The sequence below is a fragment of the Macaca mulatta genome, chromosome 2, assembly GCF_049350105.2.
Source record: "Macaca mulatta isolate MMU2019108-1 chromosome 2, T2T-MMU8v2.0, whole genome shotgun sequence".
NCBI lineage: Eukaryota > Metazoa > Chordata > Mammalia > Primates > Cercopithecidae > Macaca > Macaca mulatta.
Genome location: NC_133407.1, coordinates 74,755,568 through 74,757,294, shown reverse-complemented (window position 1 = coordinate 74,757,294; position 1,727 = coordinate 74,755,568).

Sequence of the window (1,727 nt, the reverse complement as noted above, 5' to 3'; positions counted from 1 at the left end):
ACTTTTTTATTTCTGAATCAAGTTATAATATAATAATAAACATTGATTTAGAATCATAATTTTCTTAAAATCCCTAAACAAAATTAACCTGAAATTCAAAATCTAATGCTGTTCCTTGAAATTACATGAAGAATATTTAGAATGAGTTAAATTGTTCTAATAAACCAAGCAGACACACATATATATACAAATATTAATAAGTACTAGCAAAAATATTATTTTTTAAAACTCATAATTTTCTTATAGAGTAAAAGTATGCATTTAAATTTTACCTTGTACTTACTCATAGAGACTCATTTGCTAATATGAAGAATCCCCTAAGCCCTGGTTAGGTTTATTTCATGCCATTAAACACTTGTGTTGATTTTATCTGACATTTAATTCTGTGCAAGCTCTAGCAGCTCTATAACTCACATAAAAAGTGCAACTGCAAACATCCAAGTAGTGGAATTTGCAATGATTCATAAGAGAAAATATTGTAAGCTACAGAAAATATAGGAATATTGCCAAGACAATATAGCTGATGACTACTCTTATTTCCTCTCTCCTATTCAATGCCTACTATAAGAATTAATATCAGCAGTTTTACAATGTTGGTAGGTTAATATTATGATGTAAAGTTCAAGAACTAGTAATAGCAGAGTAACTTGTACTAGCTTCTAGTAACTAGTAACCTGGCATAAATATTACACAGCACTGCTTGTGATATTATAGGGAGGTCTCTTACAAGATCAAATTCATGAGAAAAAAAACTATAAGAAATATCAGGGGAATCCCACTCCCAATATTTATCGTGAGTTCCTTTCTATTTCCCTAAGTGTCTTGACTAGTTTGAGAAATAAAGGGAAAGAGTACAAGAGAGAAAAATTTTAAAGCTGGGTGTCCGGGGGAGACATCACATGTCAGCAGGTTCTGTGTGCTCCCCGAGCGGGAAAACCAGCAAGTTTTTATTGGCAATTTTCAAAAGGGGAGGGAGTGCACGAATAGGGTGTGGGTCACAGAGATAACATACTTCACAAGGTAAGAAAATATTACAAAGCAAGTGGAGGCAGGGAGAGATCACAGGACCACAGGATGGGTCGAAATTAAAATTGCTAAGGAAGTTTTGTGCATGCATTGTCATTGATAACACCTTATCAGGAGACAGGGTTTGAGAGCAGACAGCCTGTATGACCAAAATTTATTAGGCGGAATTTCCTCATCCTAATAAGCCTGGGAGCCCTACAGGAGACCAGGGCTTATTTCAGGACTTCAACCGTAAAAGGTGGCCACCCTCAGGGGGCCGTTCATAGACCTACCCTCAGGGTGCATTCTCTTTCTCTGGGATGTTCCTTGCTGAGAAAAAGAATTCAGCAATATTTCTCCTATTTGCCTTTGAAAGAAGAGAAATATGACTTTGTTCTGCCTGACTCACCTGCGCAGTCAGGCTCCAAGTCTTATCTCCCTTGTTCCTTGATGACTGCTGTTACCCTGTTCTTTTTTCAAGGTGCCCAGATTTCATATTGTTCAAACACACATGCTCTACAATTTGTGCAGTTAACACAATCATCACAGGGTCCTGAAGCAACATATATCCTCCTCAGCTTACGAAGAAGATGATGGGATTAAGAGATTAAAGTAAAGACAGGCATAGGAAATCACAAGGGTATTGATTGAGGAAGTGATAAGTGTCCATGAAATCTTCATAATTTATGTTCAGAGATTGCAGTAAAGACAGGCATAAGAAA